The sequence below is a fragment of the Mus musculus genome, chromosome 4, assembly GCF_000001635.26.
Source record: "Mus musculus strain C57BL/6J chromosome 4, GRCm38.p6 C57BL/6J".
Classification (NCBI taxonomy): Eukaryota; Metazoa; Chordata; class Mammalia; order Rodentia; family Muridae; genus Mus; species Mus musculus.
The window spans coordinates 42,892,945-42,914,194 of NC_000070.6; the positions used below are offsets into that span (position 1 = coordinate 42,892,945).

Consider the following 21,250-nt stretch of genomic DNA (forward strand, 5'->3'; position numbering starts at 1 on the left):
CTAAGATAGCAGGAAAATGGTTATCTTCAGTTCCTTTAAGTTAATGTACCAGTTTTTTCTGTATCCTAATTTAACCTGGGTTTAATTTCACATAGACCAGTGGCCTGGCGCTCACGCGCTTGCACACACACACACACGTGAGATGCTTAATAAGTAAGTGTCAAATGATCTATACAAACAATTTAAGAGAATAATAATAGTAATGAAATTGTGAGTGATTTTTCTAGGTTTACAAATTTCACTATAGTAGTTGCTGTTATAACCGTTTTCTGTTATAGCCGACAGCTGAAGCTATCATCTCATAGAGGAAGATTTGTTTTGCTCAGTTTCACAGTTTACAGTCTATGGTCAATTACCCATGTTGCTTTTGGGTCCATATCAAGGCAGCACATCACGGTTGGGAAGGATTGAGAGGCAGCAAAAATACTCATCTCCTCACTAGGAAACAAAAGAGACCAGGGTCCTACAGTCCCCATAAAGGGTGTGTCCCCAACAACGTGAAGACCTCCTGCTTCAGTCCACTGCCTTCAAATGTGCCCAGATGAGACCAAGCGTTTTTAACCTTGGGGCCGTTAGAGAAATTCCAGATCCAAGCAGTGGTAGAGGGGTAGCAATAATACTTTTATAATAATAAGTTATTTCCTTCAAATGTTTTATACTTCATGATTACATTTGTCTTAGTTACATTTCTATTGCTGTGACAAAACACCATGACCCATTTAATTTGGGGCTTATATCTGAAGAAGGATAGAGTCTGTGACCATCACAGTAGAGAACATGGAGGGAGGTAGACAGGCATGATGCCGGAGTGGTCGCTGAAAGCTCATATACTGACTTACAAGTAGGAGGTAGAGAGCTAACAGGATAGGGCATGTGCTTTGAAACCTCAAGGCCCTCCTCCACTGACACACCTCCTCCAACAAGGCCATACCCTCCAATCCTTCCCAAATAGTTCCAGCAAATGGGGGGGGGGGCGGTGCAAGTATGCAAACAGACGAGTCTATGCATATAGGACCATTTTAATTCAAACCATCACAATGTTTTAAGGTAAAATAGGTAAATATAGGTAAAATGTTCTTTTTAAATATAAACAGCTTGTCGATACTAGACTATATAACAAAATGAAAAGTTAATCTGCACATTTTCTAATATGCACTTATCACTGCTTCCCTGTTCCCTGTCCCAGGCTAGTTCTCTCTAAGCTATGAAGGAGCTAGCCTGGGACAGGGACATATACACTATGATAACATCAGCCCTGACTCCCACCCCAGAAGACAAGCTTCCTGAGGGCAGGGCTTCCTGTGGCCTTCATTACTGTATCCTAGCTGCAAGAACAATGTTTGATAAATGGAAGCCATTCACTAAATATTACAGAATAAGCAAATGAAAATCTGTATGACTCTTTTGTAGTATTTTTAGTTATGTGTATGTGCATGAGTCTATGTGTAGGCATGTGCATGTGAGCACCAGTACCCAAGAAGGTTAAGTTGGAACCCCTAGAGCTAGAGTCACAAAGTTGTGTTTACAAAAAGTTGTGTAAGCCACACAATGTGAGTGTTAAGACTTGAACCCAGGTCCTCTGCAAGAGCAATTCTTAACCACTGAGCCATCTCTCCAGCCTCAAATCTATATAACTCTTTATCCAAATTCAGATATATTAACACAGTTAAGTGAGGACTAGGAAAATAAACTTCTTACACATATTTTCTCAGGGAATTTTTTAAAATTTGTTTATTTTATGTATATGGATGTCTGTCCGCATGCATGTCTGTATACTGCATTAATTCCTGGTGCCTGCAGAGGCCAGAAGAGAGTGTTGAATCCCCTGGGACTGGAGTTATTGGTGATTGTAAACTGCCAACAGGTTCTGGGAATCAAACTTGGGTCCTGGGAATCGAACTTGGGTCCTGTGAAAGATCAGCCAGTGCTCTTGACTTGATTAGCTATCTCTCCAGCCCTCTAGCAGAATTTTAAATGGCAAACACTCATTGAAAAGCTATGTTCAGCTTTATAGTAAGCACTTGACTTATGAAACTTCATCATAGATTGGCTTTACTTCTAAAACAGAAGCCCAGAGAGGTTACCACGGCCGTTAGCTAGGCATCTATGATTTCTTTTTTCGTTTATAAAGCCTGAGTCACGTTCATGAGTTGTCCTTTGTGTTTTAAATCACGAAAGACAGCACTGGAGTTCGTGTTATTTGGATTCTCAAAATACACAGTGAGGAGAAGGGTTGCTATGAGGTTCCGGATGCCTCGGTCATGGTATGCAGGGCAGCAGCTCGGTTCTTTCCAGATGACAGATACAAGCACGTAGTCATGTTGCCATGTCACAAGGCTACGGAGAAGGAGCATTAATAAGTGATTACAAAATTCATTGTAAATACAGGGTACTATAGAAATGCAAAACATCTACAACAACAGTAATTAGTTCTAATTACTACCTCTATTCTGTGTGCAGCTGTCTCTCAAAACCCACTTGGAGAGTTTAATCATCCGGATCAATAAAGTCACCTCCCTCTCTCCCAGACCTGACTGTCAAGCTGTCCTTGGCTCCCTTTACCCCCCACTGGCCAGCCTTCTCTCCGTTCCCTTTTTCCAACTCCCATGTGGTCAGCAAAAGCTAAATACTAGTATTAATGTGAGGGGTCTGCCTGAGCATAGAGCTTTTCAAACCCTTCACTTTCAAACAGAATTGGGGAAGAAAGTCTGGAGAAGCATTCAGACCTTCCAAACTCCACCCACTGCCCCCTCCAGCACAGGAGAGGAAATTTCCCCCTTCAAACTCTAATGATGCTCAACGAAAACTATAGTTTGCATATTTTTTGTTGTTGATGTTGTTGTTGTTGTTGTTGTTGTTGTCCGAGTCTCACTACATACTTCTGGCTGTCCCTGGAGTTCACTATGTAAACCAGGCTGGCCTTGAACTCACAGAGATCTGATTGTTTCTGCCTCCCAAGTGCTGGGATTAAAAGCATGTGTCAACATCCAAAGGCTTACAGTTTGGATATTGAATGTCCACCAAAGGCTCGGTTTTCGTCTATGGCACTACTGGACAGTGGTGGAACATTTCAGGGTGGGGCCTTGTGGGATGTCACTGGAAAGGTACTATATTGAAGGGGCTATTGGAACCATTATAGGCAGAAAATCTGAAGAATATTCTATCCTTAAAGCCAGAGAAGGGTTTGTTGTTGTTGTGTTATGTTGTTTTGTTTTGTTTTAAGGTGAGAGTGTTACCAGAGGTGTCAGTGTCAGACAGAGCATGGGCCCTGGAAGGCCTCAATGGAGGCTCAGCCACCATCCCTCGACTGAGCAGTTAAACAGACAGGTGGTCATAGAAACAGAAAGAGGGGATTTATTCAATGTGACCACTCTAGTAAATGAAACAAAAAGGTCTATTGACCCCCCCAAATCCATCTTTGGGGTGCTGACATAGGGGTTAGTTTTAAATAAAAGGCAAGAGGTATACAACAGTATGCCAGCAGTTCTTATCAAACCCTGCCTGGCATCCATACCTTGGCTCCAATCCCTCCTGCAATGGCTGACAAATGACCAAAGCTGTGGCATTGCTTTCTCTGAGTCACCAAGCTTTAGCCTTTTCCTTCACCCAGCTGGAGATTCCATTGGGAAATTCTAATTTCTTAGGGTCTATTATTTCAATAGTCTGACAGCTACAGAAAAGGGCCTAAGTGTGTGTTTAGAATATCTTCATTCCTGTCAAGATGTGTGTGTGTGTGTGTGTGTGTGTGTGTGTGTGTGTGTGTGTGTGTATGTGTGTGTGTGTTGAGAGAGAGAGAGAGAATGAGAGTATGTGTGAGAGAGAGAGTGTGTGTGAGAAAGTGTGTGTGTGAGAGAGAGAGTGTGTGTGAGAGAGAGAATGAGAGTGTGTGTGTGTGAGAGAGAGAGAATGAGAGTGTGTGTGAGAGAGAGTGTGTGTGTGAGAAAGTGTGTGTGTGAGAGAGAGTGTGTGTGAGAGAGTGTGTGTGAGAGAGAGAATGAGAGTGTGTATGTGAGAGAGAGAGAGAATGTGTGTGTGTGTGTGTAAGTGAGTGAGAGAGAGAGAGAGAGAGAGAGAGAGAGAGAGAGAGAGAGAGAGAGATCAAACCACAATAGCGGAGGTTAGCAGGGAAACAAATGCTATACTCATAACCTGAAGGCTGGCAAGGACCCTCCCAAGAGGGGAGCCTGCTAGGCAGAAAGCAGAGAAGAGCCTAGCTCGAAAAGGATTGTAGCATAAGGAAGTAATTTGTCTGTGTAGGCTTTTCTGGTACAGTGTTGTGTCATGACTTCTTTTGTGCTGATAATAATGAAAACGATCCAGTAGAGATAAGAATTATGAAACGAAAGATGGATGAGGACAACGGAGGGAAGAGATGAAGCTATGATACTCTGAGCAGCACTGGTAAAGGACAGTTGTGAGAGGTGAGAAATTCCCAGTTCTTATGTCAAACACACAAGCACTCCCTCAAAAAGAGAAATGAAGTCCAGAACAATTAAGGGCATACGTGACGCCACGGTAAAGGCTCAACGCAGGTTTCTATTGTTGGGACACTGAAGAACGGCCAGAGCACTGCCCTGCTATGGTCTCTCACAGGCTGGAAGCAGACCATGGGAGCATGGCTATTTATTCAGAGGCAGCAGTGGTCAGGACTTCAGGGGCCTTCACTGCGATTCCCACCCTGGAGTTGAAGATAAACTCCATCCTTAGCATTTCCAACTCCGTAGGGCAGCCTTCAGACGTTCTCCGCATCCATCCAGGCATGTGATATTACCTCTGTTTGCCTTCCTGATTGGGAGAGGAGAAAAGGTCTATTTGAAAGCTTTCTACTTGGCATTCTTTACTGTGATATCTTTTACGCCAGTGGCCAAGAGCCCAGTGTGAGAGTTACGCTAACATTTAAGTGCATCAGTGCAATCAAGAACAGAGGAACTGACCACAGGGAGCATCTACAAACCCAGCAGGCCCACTTTGATGTGATGAAGGCCAGGATGTATCACCCGGCCCCCAGAGGTCCCTAATGTATTATAACTATGATGTGCTTTGGCCTTCACAGATCCATCCCCTTGGAGGAATAACAGGAATCCTCACAGTACGTATTTGCCATCGTGTTGGCTTTATTTTTCTTCTAGGTCAAGCCCCTTGCTGCCTTTCCATCATTAGAGGTCATTATATGATCATGGCTTCTTACATTCATCCCTACATGGTACTAAAGAGCCCAGATCTGTGACCTCCCCACTGTCAGCCTGGTCTAGAAAGGAGAGCCACCACTTGGATGCCCGTGGCCCTGACACTACTGTGTCTGCAGTGATCTGGTGGATGGTGTGTCTCTGGGCTCTCGGTGGAACATAACCAACTATGATGTTATATTACATACATGATGCTATAATTTCACATACTGTGCTGTTCTGCTTGCCCGTTTCCCCCATTGCTTTACTCTGTCCACTTCAAGGAGAGCGCCCGCGGTTTGCTTTCCCTCAGCACCAGCCACATTTGTCAAGCCTCTAAGAAACATTCTATCCTTTTGGGTTCTTAGTAGGGATTTGAATCATGTGTTGACAAACACACACATGCACAGGCACACATACACATTCACATACATTCACATGCATGCAAACACACACATACACACAACTACCCACAAGTTAGTGAATTCTTGTTTATCTAACCTTACATATACCCTTTTGAAAACACCCTCAGGTGCTAGAGAAATGGCTCAGTGGTTAAAGCATTTGGTTGTTCTTTCACAGAACCCAGGTTCAGTCTCTAGCATCCACATGGCAGCTCACAGTTCCCTGTAACTCCTGTCTCAGGGAATCTGATACCTTATTCTGACCTCTGCTGACCTCTGCCATACACATCTGTGCGTGTGTGTGTGTGTGTGTGTGTGTGTGTGTGTGTGTGTCTATACACATGCTGGCAAACACACTCATACAAAATAAAATAAAACCTAAAAAGAAATCATACTCAAAACGCAATCTTGGCTACATCATCTTGCTTCTATCACTATGTTACAGTTATGTTTTTTAGATCCAACTATACACTGTATCTTTTCTCCCTTACCCTGTGCTGGCTTCCCCTTCTAGGTTGTGCTGATGTTTAGCTCTGCATTATTGGCCTAGCAGGAGGCAGGTGGGGCTCCAAGGGGGAATACCTACTGCCCGCTGAGGACCAAGGTGGAATCTGAAACATCTATTGAAATGCTAAGTACTGGGGCTTACTAAAGAGAAGCAGGCCAGTCTTAGCACTCAGAAGGGCTTCAGAGCCAGTGTACCCAAGAGCATTCATCCAGATGTCCCTTCCCATATGTCAGGGTCCAGGGTTTCTCCAAACACGACAGATTTGCATTGACTGATTATTTGGGTCTCTGGAGTGCTGCCACTCAAACTCCCAGATCGATCATCTCGGGCTGCGTCCTGTGTCCTCTTTGTGCTGCAGTATAGAAAGGTTCTCCTGCTTGGGTTCTAGCTCTTTGCTAGTGGCCAAAGTCTTGGCCTTAGTCAGTTTAGCAGTGACTAAGAAGCGCTGCTGCCTTTGTAGGCACTGGTCCACCACACCACATGTTGTACACAATGAATCACTGCACCAACAAAGGCAGTCCTTTAACTCGAAGTTTTCCCTGGTCACCTTAGGTCCAGTTCACCTAGTGAACTTAAGTTCTCTGAAGGACCAGTACACACGATCGATTACCTGCTGAACCATCTCTTCACCCTGTGTGACCCCAATTACATAAATCTTTTCTTCAACATATTTTTCTTCGCTCGGGTTTGCCTGAATTTGGTTTCTTTCATTTGAAAGTGAAGCTTGGACACGTCAAGAATGAACTGATTTGATGGATAAAGATGAGGTTATGGGAATGTTAAAAGGAGTCAGCAACAGGACAAAGAAGCTTACATTCACAAACAAGCAGATGACCTTTTTTTTAACTCTTTAATTGATTCTTTGTGAATCTCACATCATGCACTCCAATCCCTGTCCTTCCATATCTTCTTCCACCCTTGCAACCTCCCTCCAAAAAGAATATAACAAACAAACAAACAAACAAACAAATATCTCCCTGTGGAAGCTGCAGCATGTCACACAGTATACTCCTCTATCAAAACATCTTATTGGCAAATGTTCATTGCAATGAGTCACTTGTCTGGTTTGAGACCTCTGGCTTCTGCTACCCTAGGGATATCCTGTTGCTGTCCTGTGTCATGGAGGTCCTGCAGCTTTGGTTCTGAGCCCCTTCACACTCTCCAGCAGTTCACGGATGGGGTAGATATTGGGGTGGGCTTAAATAATGCAGAAAATTACCCGTTGTCTTAATATCCATGTAGCTATAAGCTGAGAGAAAGCACTATGTAGAGGACACAGGCTCTTTATAAAGTTTGGATTCCAGCGCTGAACAACTTTGTCATCTTGTACAATATAATAACTGACACTTATTAACACACACTCCATGCCACTCGTGATGCAAAGAACTCCATATGCATTACTTTAACCATTTCACACTTAAGAAGACAGGATGAGGACCATCAAGGACTTATCCCCAAAGACACAGATCCACTAAGTGCAGGTTTGCAATATGAGTACAGACCTCACTCTAACACACTTGGTATAAGTTCTCTCTATCATTTAGATCTCAGTGAGAGACATTTCCCACACAAAAGTCCATTAGGTCCTTGAAACCTTGGTTAAGTGAGATGGTGATACATTCACCAGTCTCCTCTAATGTGGACATTTATCAAGATGGAGACATTGGCAAGATAGGTCTTTGAATTCCCCATTATCTCCCATAACCTGTCCAGTCTCGTTCCTGCCACCAAACTCCTCATTGAAATTGCTTTTGAGACAGTCCCAGCAACACCCACATTGTCTGATGCAATGAGTAAGCTTAATATACACCATTAAAATCTGTCAATAAAGCTTTTTAAATTGACTGAGCCTAGCAGCCTGTCTGTAACCACAGCACTCGGAAGGCAGAAGCCAGCCTAGGCTACTTACCAAGATTGTCTCAGAAAACCATTGAAGGGGGGTCAGTGTGGCTCACTGTGATGTTCGGTGGTATAGTCCTTGCTTAGAGGAAGGCACTAGCTTCTGTCTCCGGCACACCCCCTACCGATGCACTCCCCAAAATAGCATTGCTGCTGAGAGTCAGCAAGAGCTCAGCTTGGCTGCCCCGTGCTGTCTCTGCCTCCCTGTGTCTTCTGCTTCCTACTTCTGGTTGTTTTCTGGCTTCATATTCTCCCAGTCCTTCCCTCTTCCCTCAGTTACTCCTGAGTCTCTTGCCAAGACTTTGCAGCTTCCCCAGCTCCTTAGAAGAATGTGTCCTTGATCTTTTTCAGTGTCTCTCTCTCTATCTACACTGCCCAAGTGATCACAAGTATAGCCGCAGCGTCAAGAACTACATTGATGCTCCCAATCTTCAGCTCTGGCCTCTCTTGTGAACTCCCTGTCCCTAAACCTTTCACCTCTGTCCTGGTGTCCAGTTGGCTTCTTAGACCAATCGTTCTCTCCCATGAGTTCCATGAGAGGCCGTGGCTCCGGCAATGACTATACAGTCCACAGTCCAGAGTCCTTGGCCTTGAACAACCAGAACTCCTCCAGCTTCTCCTGTACCACACCAGAACTTCACTTGTCTAGGTTTTAGCTTTACACATCCTCTCTCCTGTGCATCCCTAGAAAACCTTAAACGTTCTCTCTCCTGGCACTCACCACAAGGCAAGGCTGCCCTTGCCAGCTCACTTGTCTACACTTCTGATAGGCTTCAAGCAGGGGCCTTATTTAATGAGTTTAATATTTATTATTTTTACTTATGTGTATGTGTATGTACCTGTGTGAGGTGCCTATGGAGGCCAGAAGGTATCAGATTCCCAGCAGCTAGAGTTACAGGCGGCTGTGAGCTGCCTCATAGGTATGGTGCTGAGAACTGAGCCTAGGTCCTCCGCCAAAGCAGTAAGTGCTCTGACTGGTCTAACCTTAGCAGTTGACACACAGCCTGAAACATAACAGGTGCTCAAGGAATGAACAATTGAACTCCTAAGTCTGTGACTGGGCTCAGCGGCAGCTAAGTCTGCTGTGCCTCTCCTGCTCTGCTCCAAATACTCCCGGGCTGCTGTATTACTATCCTAACTCGAACGTCATTCGGTTCTAGGATGATCTTTCTAAAGCCAGTTAGGTTACAATGTCCCGACTGAAAGATTTCAGGAGAGTAGCTAGAGCCTGCAGGGCGGTTCCAAACCTGAGCACAGTATGACACACACAGGAATCTTTGGTCCCTCCCAACCTCTTCTCCAGCCACACCATCCACCACCAGTGACTCCAGCATGTCACTAGTCCTTGCACAACACACTCTTATTTGTTCAACAAAATGTCTAACGGCTACTTGCTGTATGCCAGGGGAACCCCCCACCCCACCCCCGAACAACGGGAATAGGATGCATGTGGTTAATGAAGGGAACAGCGCCCCCTGCCTGTCAGGCATCATTGTCACGTGCCTCCTTGAGCAGAAGCCCTTTGCTCGGTGCTTCCATAAAACTGTAGGAATCCCTTCCTGATACTTTATCACAACATCTTGTCATCGTTACTTGTAAACGTTTATCATGTTGATCTAGGTTTTATCAGCACTGAAATTCACGCAGTTTGGTTATGCATGTGAAAGGGAAGGCTTCTTTGAGGAAAAATATTGCAGTACTCGGGGGCCTTGGAAAGAGGCTGTCCAAGTCACTTGTGGTAAATCACTCACTCGGTTCCATATCTCTCCCTAAACTATGAACTGTCACTTAAGCCTTACCCCATGCCAGCTCAGGGTCTGTCTTTTCAGATCTATGATCTCTGTGCTTGACCACAGAAATACTACAGGACCGGAATGCTGCCCTGGCGTTCACCCCGGTTTGTTTTCTGGGGTAACAATGCCCTACAGCCTGCTTGTGACCTAGAGGATCACTCATCCTAGCACACCCTCCTAGTTCTTGCAGCTTTTATTAGAAGTCGGAATCTGGGGCCTGCAAGGTGACTTGGCAGCTAACTGCACTTGCTGTGCTTGCAGAGGAGGACCTAAGGCTAATTCCCAGCACCCACATCAGATGGCTCATGGCTACCTATAACTCCAGCTCCAGGGGATCCAAAACCCTCTTCCTGCCTCTGCAGACCTGTTCTCTATTAATCTAGCTACAGGAAGCGTCTTTTGTTCTTATTCCATCCCTGTAAGGCACAGGACCCATCAAAGCTGATTAAGAACGTGCATAAGGGTGTTCCTTCCTCACCAAGGGATTGCAGAGCTAAGTATAATTTGGACTGTTGGATGTACAAAGGACCTACATAGAATCTAGAGCTATAAAAACTCTCTCTGGCTTCCCCCGTAAGTCTACATAAGCCTCTCATGCTAACTAAATCTGTAGTTTCCTTGGTCTAAGATCATTTTGTCTGGATTTTCTGGAAGTACATATTATATTCATCTGAGAATTTCCTAAGCTGTCCAGAATCAAAGGATCAAAATCACTTCAGGATAAAAAGAGACTTCTGTGCCCTTGGTGTGTCTATTATGAGTGAAGTGTTGTGAGACTTCAAAGAAGGGGAATGTACTATCAACTTCTCAAAGAGACTGGGGAGGTCGAGGTCTCCCGTGAGCACACTTGTCCTACTTGTATTATGATCCTTCCTTCACCTCTCTAGCTGTGAGTCTCCAAGCTTCAACCAGTCCCATTAACAAGCCACACGCTTGTCAGAGAAATGACTCCAAACAGAACGGCATCATCATCAGCTCTTCTGTAAGTGCAGAGGACAGACCCAGAGAAAACGGCCTCCTTAATATCTTGTCCTTGCCTCTTAATATATTAAAGGAAGGCAGCATATTCGGGAATCAGCTAAATTTCATTAACTAGAAAATGAGCAAATTCAATACCATTCTAAGCTACAGAGTAATGTCTTGCTTGAGAAAACTCAAACAGGCTGACAGAATGACTCAGTGGATAGGAACACTTGCTCTCAAGTTTGGTGAGCTGGGTTTGAGCCCAGGAATCCATGGTATAGGGAGAGAAAGTTGTCCTCTGACCTCTATATTTGGGCCGTTTCTGTATGCACACTTACACACACACACACACACACAGAGAGAGAGAGAGAGAGAGAGAGAGAGAGAGAGAGAGAGAGAGAGAATAAACAAATGGGCTGGAAAGATGACTCAGCATTTATGAGCATCTGCTGCTCTTGCAGAGAGCCAGAGTTCAGTTCCCAGCATCCACACAGCAATTTACAGCCATTTGTAACTCTAATTCCAAGGGATCTGGTGTCCTCTTATAGCCTCTGCAGGCAACAGGCATTAATATAGTATACATATGTACATGTAGGCAGAACACTTTTACACATAAAATTAAAAAATAAATATCTTAAATAAACTCACCCAAATAAAAACACTCCCCAAAGTCCCATATAGGGCAAATTGGTGTGTGTTGGAAAAGAATGATCCCGTCAATAACTGAAGCTTCCCACTTAAAGAAATTAGAAAAACATGAGCAAGAAAAGTAGTAGAAAAAGCAGGTAGAAGTCAGAAGATGAAGACCTGAGTATGATCATTGGAATACAATACAGAAAATAGCAAGTCAAAACAATAAAAGCCAAAGTTATTTTTTTAAAGATAGCAAAATAGGCAAACCTTTGGCTAGGCTCACCAAGGAACAAAGCAAATGGACAAAATTCCTGAGCTAAGGGCTGGAAAGATGGCTCAGAGGATCAGCTGTTGTCACACAAGCATAAGGAACAGAGTTTGGGTCCCCAGAACCCACACAAGTGCTGTGTGGGTGTGGAGGCCCATCTGTAGTTCCAGCTCTTAGAACATGGAGACAGGATCCCCCCAGAGCAAGCTGCCTGGCTAGACAAGTCATCAGCAAGCTCTAGGTTCAGCCGAGAGATTCTGCCTTAAAAGAATAAAGTGAGAGGATCAAGTAAGAACCTGGATGTCAACCTCCAGCCTCTGCAAGCATGTGTACACGCACGCACACATACACATACACCAGCCCGCTTGCAAGGTTGCACATGCACACAACACACAACACACATAGACATACTTTTTAAAAGGCCACTGTGTAGAAATAAAAGGGAGATTTAACTGCCAACTCCAGTGAGATTAAAAGGATTATAAATGGCTCCAGGTTCTTTTGAGGCAGAGTCCAAAGCGCAGCTTGAGCCCAGGAGTTCTAAAGCATCCTGGGCAGCATGGCGATTCCGTGTCTTAAAAGCAGAGCACAAATGGTAAGATAGTTTGAATTGAGCGAAAGCTTTGGAAAGCCACTAAGGAAGCGAAAGACCCTGGAGAAGAGGAGAACAAAAGACTCCAGACACTGGGAAGGAAGATAGAAAACAGCTCAACCCACAGATCCCTGGCCAGGGAAAGCAGCAGAAGCTGCTCCAAGAAGCAAGCTCCAGGAAAGTTGGGCAGTCGTGCCGGCAAGACGAGCCCTCGGAGCTCATAAGCCTCAAATCCACTGTGGGTTTAAGTGAGACAGTGATCTCTCCAGTGAGAAATCCCCAGCAGCAGAGGAAGATTCCATCTATTACCACTGCAGGAATGATGAACACAGGTAGCTAGGAGTCGTGTTTTAGAGAGACTCTGTTGTTGAAAGCTGAACTACCGTAGACAGGATCTTGTGATGCTGCCCAGGACGATTTAGATCTGGGCTTAATCTGCCCTTTGGACTAGCCTCAAAAGTACCTGGAACTATTTATAATCTGATTTTATTTCTCTGGAGTTGCTGGTGTCTAAGATCTCCCTCTTATTTCTATTCAGTAACTTTTAAAGATTAGCACATGTATGTGTTTGTGGTGTGTGTACATGTGCATATGTGTAGACCTGTGTGTTTGTGGTATCTGTATACGTGCACATGTGTAGACCTGTGTGTTTGTGGTGTGTATACACGTGCACATGTGTACATGTGTGTGGTTGTGGTGTGTATACAGGTGCACATGTGTACATGTGTGTGGTTGTGGTATGTATACATGTGCAAATGTGTACATGTGTGTGATTGTGGTGTGTGTACACATGCACATGTCTAGATGTCCATGATTGGCATCAGGAGCCTTCCTTGATCACTCTCCACTTTATTCTTTGAGGCAGAGTCTCTCTAATGAAACCAAAGCTTGTCTATATATGCTAGGATCTCCTGCCTTTTGTATTCTGAGACATGGAACTAGAGGTAAGCCTCCACACACACACAGATTTTATGTGGGTTCTGGGGAGCCTCACTCTGGTTCTATGCTTGCTTGGCAGCAGCTGATCCTCTGAGCCATCGTCCCAGCCCTCAGCTCAGGAAGTTTTGTCTCTTTGCTTTGTTTCTAGGTGAGTCTAGCAAAAAGTTTGTCAATTTTGTTATCTTTAAAAACATAATTCTGGGTTCTATTGACTCGATTAGTTGTTTTCTATATTGTATTTTAATGATTTCTCTTTTAACTTTATAAACTTTATTATTAAAATCTTGCAAATAACTAAAAATACCACACAACAAATGAACCAGACCCAAAGTCTGTACAATTTAATGAACTTCTATACAAGTAGAAATGGTATTCCAGGCAGAAATTGTGAAATGTCACTTTAAATTTTATAGTCAGTATCATAGATAGATAAATAGATGCACTTGTCATATATAATATATGGTATATGTTATATATCTTATGTATGTTATGTACTTATCAGTGATTTCTACTCAATTCTTTGTTATTTTCTTCTGCTTGCTTTGGGTTATCTGTTAATGTTACCCTAATTTCTTTGGGGGTTTTTTCTTGTTTTTGTTTTGTTTTGTTTTTGTTTGTTTGTTTGTTTGTTTGTTTGTTTGTTTTTTCGAGACAGGGTTTCTCTGTATAGCCCTGGCGGTCCTGGAACTCACTTTGTAGACCAGGCTGGCCTCGAACTCAGAAATCTGCCTGCCTCCGCCTCCCAAGTGCTGGGATTAAAGGTGTGCGCCACCATGCCCGGCTGTTACCCTAATTTCCTAACTTTAAATCTTAGGTGTCTTAGTCAGGGTTTCTATTCCTGCACAAACATTATGACCAAGACACAAGTTGGGGCAGGAAGGGTTTATTCAGCTTACACTTCCATACTGCTGTTCATCACCAAAGGAAGTCAGGACCGGAACTCAAGCAGGTCAGGAAGCAGGAGCTGATGTAGAGGCCATAGGGGGATGTTATTGGTTTGCTTCCTCTGGCCTGCTCAGCTTGCTCTCTTATAGAACCCAAGACTACCAGCCCAGAGATGGCAACACCCACAATGAGCCCTCCCACCTTGATCACCAACTGAGAAAATACCCCATAATCTCATGGAGGCACTTCCCCAACTAAAGTTCCTTTCTCTGTGGTAACTCCACCCTGTGTCAAGTTGACACACAAAACCAGCCAGTACATTAGGTTACTGATTTGGAATCTTTTTTTTTTCCAGTATAGATACTTACTTGTATGGATGTTTGTTTGTGGGTATGTGTTTATTCAGTGTGTGTGTGTGTGTGTGTGTGTGTGTGTGTGTGTGTGTGTGTGTTCTATATGGTTGTTTGTTTATGGGTATTTATTTATTCACTTATTTAGTGTGTGTGTGTGTGTGTGTGTGTGTGTGTGTGTGTGTGTGTGTGTGTGTGTGTGTGAAGACATACGTAACATATGTCATAGCACTCAGGTGGAGATCAGACATAGAGAAACCAAGCTAAAACTGATCTGGAAGCTTTCTTCCTGCTGGCTAGCTCTCTTTCTCAAAGGATCTAGAGTAAGATCTCTTATAACCAGCATGGGAGTTTACAAAGTCACAGAACACAAGGGCAGTGCAAAGTCAATCTTATGGACTGCAGACATAACTTAAAAATAAAGCATATATGCTCAGCATGCACAAGGCCTTGTGTACAGTCTCGGGGAAGGGAGGGTGTATCCTCGGCTTCTCACCAGAGACTCTAAAAGCTAGAAGGGCCTGGACAGATGTCTTGCAGCCTCTAAGAAACCAGAGATGCTACTATACCAAGCAAAACTCTCAATCACCATAGATGGAGAAAATGAGATATTCCAAGACAAGACCAAATTTAAACAATATCTATCCACAAATACAGCCCTACAGAAAATATTAAAAAGAAAATTCCAACCCAAGGAAGCTAGCTACACCCAAGAAAATACAGGAAATTAATAATTCCACACCAGCATAAACAAAATAAGGGAAGCACACACTGACACTAACACTAACAAAATAACAGGAATTAACAATCTTTGGTCATTAATATCTCTCAATATCAATGAACTTAATTCCCTAATGAAAAGACACAGGCTAACAGAATGAATATGAAAACAGGATCCATCATTCTGCTGCATACAAGAAACACATCTCAGCAAAAAAGATAGAAGTTACCTTAGAGTAAAAGGCTGGAAAAAGTTTTCCAAGCAAAAGAACCCAAGAAGCAAGCTGGAGTAGCCATTCTAATATCTAATACAATAGTCTTTCAACCAAAATTAATAAAAAAATATGGACACTTTATACCCAGCAAAGAAAGAAAAAAAAACATCAAGATGGTGTTTCAATTCTGAACATCTATGCCCCAAATGCAAGGACACGAACATTCATAAAAGAAACATTACTAAAGCTTAAATCACACGTTAAACCCACACATTAATAGTGGGAGACTTCAACATCCCATTCTCACCAATGGACAGGTCATTGAGACAGAAACAGAGAAATAAGGGGACTAACTGAGGTTATGACTCAAACGGACCTAACAGATATCTACAGAACCTTTCACCCAAACACAAAAGAATATACCTTCTTCTCATCACCTCGCAGACCTTTTCCAAAATTGACAATATAATCAGTCACAAAGAAAGCCTCAACAGATACAAGAACATTGAAATACCTCCTTATCAGATCATCATGAATTAAAGCTGGACTTCAATGATAGCAGAAACAACAGAAAGCCCTACATACTCATGGAAACTGAAAATTCTCTACCTAATGATTACTGGGAATAGAGAAATAAACTAAAGACTTTCTAGAATTCAATGAAAATGAAGGTACAACATACCCACAAACACATGGTGCGCAATAAAAGCAGTGCTAAGAGGAAAGTTCATAGCACTAAGTGTCTGCATAAAGAAATTGGAGAGTTCACATACTAGCAATTTTAAAACACACCTGAAAGCTCTAGAGAAGGAAGAGGGGGGAGAGGAGGGGGAGGAGGAGGAGGAGATAGAGGAAGAAGAAGAGGAAGAACCATACCCAAGAGAAGAGGATATCAGGAAACAATCAAACTCAGGACTGAGGTCAATAAATTAGAAATAAAAAATACTAAGAAACAAAGAAAGCAAGAGCTGGTTCCTTGAGAAGATCAACAAGATAAACAAACAAACCCTTAGCCAAGCTACCTAAAAAGCAGAGTGACAGCATCCAAAGAAACAAAATCAGAAATGAAAGGGAGCTATAACAACACTGAGGACATTCGTATAATCATTAGGTCTTACTTCAAAAGTACTCCACAAAATAGGAAAATGTAAATGAAATGGATGATTTTCTAGATAGATACCACTTACTAAAGTTATATCAAGATCAGGTAAACTATTTATATTGTCCTATAACCACTAAGGAAGTAGAAACAGTCCGTGAAAGTCTCACAACCAAAAAAGCCCAGAGCCAGATGTTTTTAGGGCAGAATTCTACCAGACTTTCAAAAAAGAGCTAATATCAATACTCCTCAAACTAGTCTACAAAATAGACACACAGACTGGACATTGCCAAACTCATTCTGAGGCCATGGTCACCTTGGTACCCAAACCATATGAAGCCTCAATAAAGAAAGAAAATTTCAGACCAGTTTCCTTTATGAACATTGATGCAAAAATACTCAATAAAATACGTGAAAACTGAATCTAACAACACATCAGAAACATCATGATCAAGTAGATTCCATCTCAGGGATGCAGGGCTGGTTCAATATACAAAAATCAATCTACACAAGCCATAATATAAACAAACTGAAAGAAAAAAATCACGTCATCATCTCATGAGATTTAAAAAAAAACTTTGACAAAATCCGACATCCTTTCATGTTAAAGTCTTGGAGAAATCAGGAATACAAGGTGCATACCTAAATATAATAAAAGCAATATACAGCAAGCCAACATCAAATTAAATGGAGAGAAACTTAAAGCAATTCCTCTAAAATCAAGGACAAGATAAGGCTGCCTACTCTCTCCATATCTATTCAACATAGTTCTTGACGTTCTAACTAGAATAATAAGACAACTAAAGGAGATCAAGGAAATACAAATTGGAAAGGGAGAAGTCAAAGTATCACTATTTGAAGATGAAAGAATAGTATACATAAGCAACCCCAAAAATTCTACCAGAGAACTCCTACAGCTGATAAACACCTTCAGCAGAGTGGCTAGATACAAAATTAACTCAAAAAATCAGGAGCTCTCCTTTATACAAATGATAAACAGTCTGAGAAAGAAATTGGGAAAACAACACCTTTTACAATAGCAACAAATAACATAAAACATCTTGGTGTGACTCCAACCAAGCAAGTGAAAGACTTGTATGACAAAAACTTCAACTCTCTGAAGAAAGAAATTGAGGATGATATCAGAAGATGGAAAGATCTCTCATGATCATGGATCAGTAGGATTAGCATAGTAAAAATGGCTATCTTACCAAAGGTAACCTACAGATTCAATGCAATTCCCATCAAAATCCCATCACAATTCTTTACAGACCTTGAAAGAGCAATTCTCAACTTCATATGGAAAAGCAAAAAAACAGGATCATGAAAACAATCCTGTTCAACAAAAGAACTTCTGGAGGTATCACCATGTCTGATCTCAAGCTACACTACAGAGCAATGGTAATAAAAACCTCATAGTATTGGCACAAAGACAAACAGGTTGAACAATGGAATCCAATCAAAGACCCAGACATAACCCCACACACCTCACACACTTGGACACTTATTTTTTGATAGAGTCAAAATCATACAATGAATAAAACAAAGCATCTTCAACAAATGGTGCTAGTCTAAATAGATGCCTGCATACAGAAAAATGCAAATAGATCCAGTTATCACTTTGCAAAATCTCCAAGTCCGAGAGGGTCAAAGACCTTAACATAAAACCAGACGCACTAAATCTAATAGAAGAGAAAGTGGGGAACTGTCTTGATCATACAGGCACAGCAGACAAAGTCATGAGCAGAGCAACAAGAGCTCAGCACTAAGATCAACAATTAATAAGTGGGATCTCGTGAAACAGAAAAGCTTTTGAAAGGCTAATGATGCTGTCCATAGGACAACACAGCCATCTACAGAATGAGAAAAGATCTTCACCAACTCTATATTCAACAGACAACTAATACCCAAAATATATAAAGAACTCAAGACATTAGATACCAACAAGCCAAGTAAACCCAATTAAAAATGAAGTACAGACCTAAACAGAGAATCTCAACAGAGGAATCTTGAATGGCCAAGAAGCATTTAAAGAAATATTCAATGTCCTTAGTCATCAGGGGAATGCAAATCAAAACAACTCTAATATTCCATCTTACACCTGTCAGAATGGCTATGGATGGCTAAGATCAAAAACTTAATTGACTGTGAGCCTAGCCTTTAACAGCTGAGCCATCTCTCCAGCTATGGAAGGAGTTACAGAGACAAAGTTTGGAGCTAAGACAAAAGGATCCATACATCCAGAGACTGCCCCACCCGGGGATCCATCCCATAATCAGCCACCAAACGCAGACACTATTGCATATGCCAGCAAGATTTTGCTGAAAGGACCCTGATATAGCTGTCTCTTGTGAGGCGATGCCAGTGTCTGACAAATACAGAAGTGGATGCTCACAGTCATCTATTGGATGGAACATGGGGCCCCCAATAGAGCAGCTAGAGAAAGCACCCAAGGAGCTGAAGGAGTCTGCAACCCTATAGGTAGAACAACAATATGAACTAACCAGTACCCCCAGAGCTTGTGTCTCTAGCTGCATTGGGAAGAGAGGCCCCTTGGTATTGCAAACTTTATATGCCTCAGTACAGGGGAACACCAGGGCCAAGAAGTGGAAGTAGGTGGGTAGGAGAGTGGAGCGGGGGGAGGGTATAGGGGACTTTTGGGATAGCATTTGAAATGGAAATGTAGAAAATATCTAATAAAAAAATCTTAGCTTTTCACACACACACACACACACACACACACAAACTCAATTGACAGTGCGTGCTGGCGAGGATGAGGAGCAAGAGGAACACTCCTCTATTACTGGTGGGAGTGCAAACTGGTACAATCACTTGCAAATCAATTTGGTGGTTGCTTTGAAAATTGGGAATATCTCTACCCCAAGACCCAGCTATATCACTCCTGGGGATGATATACCCAAAAGATGCCTCACTCTACCACAGGGACACTTGCTCAACTATGGTCATAGCAGCTTTATTTGTAATACCCAGAAACTGCAAACAACCCTGATGTCCCTCAGCTGAAGAAGCGGGTCCATGTGCTGGGAAGAAGACAGTGTCTCGTTTTCCTGTGTTCTCACAGCACCATCTAACTATCTGTGATCTCACATATGGGGGAATTCTTTCTGCCAGCAAGCAAGTGGCTCTGCATGACTCTGAATGGAGGGAGGGTCCTGGGTGGGAAAGGGAGTGAGGAGGGGAACAGGGATAGCAATCAGGGGTGGAGAGGCGGGGGTGGGCGAGGGCTGAAAGTAAGGATGAAAATTGATGAGGGTATCTCTGGAATTAGCTGGAGATATGGGAAGGGGGAGGTTCCAGGAAGTCTCCTACCATCAGGGCATATGGAGACTGAAGTGGGTACCTACCTCCTGTAGCCAGGCAGGACTTCCAGTGGAGGGAGGGCGCATTAGCCCACCCACCAAACTTTCAACCCAAAAAGCAGTCTATGATCACCCTTTTGCAAGTCTCCAAATGTTCAGCTCCTAAAAGCTTTCCAAATTCTGTCCTTCCTGGTGTTTGTGTAGGCATTATTGAATAGGCGTGAGTTCTAATAGACTGGGCAGGGAACCCCAAGCAGTCCTGTCTGTTCAGATTCTTCTTGGTATGTCTATGCAGCAATCTCCTCCAGCGTGTTGAGCAGGATCCTTCTGGAATGATGGGATTTATACTTTACTATGTAGGTGTTTCTATATAGCCACCTAGAGCCAAGGGGCAATTAGAATTTCTTTAACTCACATCTGGAGCAGGAGCTATAAGCCAATAACCATGGTCAAAAATAGAAATGTAGAGCTGGGTATTGTATCTCAGTGGTGGAGTGCTTTGACTGTTATGTATAAGGCCCTAAGTTCAATGCTTAGTGGATGCACACATATGCATACTCTCACATACATATTCCAGAAAAATACCCACCCAAAAATAGGCAAATTATTTGAACCAGCTTTATTGACGTATAATGATATAAATAAGAACTATATGCAATTTGTGCCACTTGGAGTGCTTGGAAATGACTAGGTAAGATCTTTGTCTATTTCATGCTACTGTAACAATACCACAGACTGGATGATTTGCAAATTAAACCTTATTCGGCTCCTGGTTCTGAAGGCTGGGATGCCCAAGAGCGTGGTGAGAACATCTGATAAGGTCTCTCCGTACTGCATCATCTCGTGACAGGAGGCAGAAGGGCAAGAGCAGGCCGAGTGGGCTGAATTTGCTTCCGTGGTCAGTCCACTCTAGATAACAGCATTAACCCTTCCCAAAGGCGGTGCCTTGCTGACTAATCACTTAGGTCTCACCTCCCAACACTGTTGCATTGAAGATTCAATTTCCATACATAAAATCTCCAACCAGCAGCACTGAAATAAGACGAGTCAGTAGACAACGCTTCTTAAACCCGATCCTGTTTATAGGCTGAAGGCAGGGAGAGCCACAGGGAGAAAGCTGGGGTTCGGAATGGCAACAGATCAAACAAAAGAAGGAACAAAAGGAGACATGATCAAAGGCACAGGTGGGTGAGCTGATGGTCTGCAGAGAAAGCGTCCCTCATGCTGAAACTGTGGGAAAGGGAAAAGGGAAAGGAAATGTAGGTGATTTCTATTACCTGTAATGCTTAGGATAAACATTTCCAAGTGGAAAATCACCAGCTCTATCACAAAAGCTCTGAGTCTTTTCTTTTTACCTTAGCCGTCTCAGATATGGGATTTCAATCACCAGTCCTAATAGCAATCTCTGCTTGGCAGAATGGATGTAAGGGATTGTTGTATGGACATAAAAGCTCCTATTCCTGCACACTCATATTTATAGTGGTACTGTTCACAGAA

General features: G+C 42.8%; 1 protein-coding gene and 1 long non-coding RNA gene across 7 annotated transcripts in view; one reads left to right on the forward strand and one right to left on the reverse strand.

Moving 5' to 3' along the window:
- Positions 1-21,250, forward strand: part of Phf24 (PHD finger protein 24) — a 72,135-nt gene that overhangs the window by 20,327 nt on the left and 30,558 nt on the right. The gene's annotated exons all lie outside the window — the stretch shown is intronic.
- Gm52697 lies at positions 1,002-12,239 on the reverse strand. Of its 2 annotated transcripts, XR_003955202.1 has the most exons (3): positions 7,987-12,239; positions 4,678-4,785; positions 1,002-2,337 (listed from the first exon to the last, which is right to left on the reverse strand). It is a non-coding gene; the product is annotated as a predicted gene, 52697 (long non-coding RNA). The 2 variants fall into 2 exon arrangements; XR_003955203.1 differs by lacking the exon at positions 4,678-4,785.